Source organism: Papilio polytes, unplaced genomic scaffold (assembly GCF_000836215.1).
Source record: "Papilio polytes unplaced genomic scaffold, Ppol_1.0 DF823968.1, whole genome shotgun sequence".
Taxonomy (NCBI): Eukaryota; Metazoa; Arthropoda; class Insecta; order Lepidoptera; family Papilionidae; genus Papilio; species Papilio polytes.
Window position 1 is genome coordinate 1,114 of NW_013525236.1, and position 288 is coordinate 1,401.

A 288-nucleotide genomic window follows, 5' to 3' on the forward strand; every position below is an offset into this window, starting at 1 on the left:
TTGCTTTTTGGGCAGCTGCATATGCGTCCGACCAGCTATCACCTTGAACAACAACAGCAGTATCATCAGCGTAAGTGACAATAATACCGCGGTCGACTCGTAGGTTGCAAAGTTCATTAATATATACTAGGAAGAGGGTGGGCCCTAATATACTGCCCTACGGAACGCCGTAATTAACAGGTAAGGGGTCACTTATGTGGGGTCCTATTTTTACGCTCTGTGTCCTTTCGGTGAGGTAGTCTTTGAATAGATTAAGTTGTGTACCTCTGATACCAAGACCTTCTAATT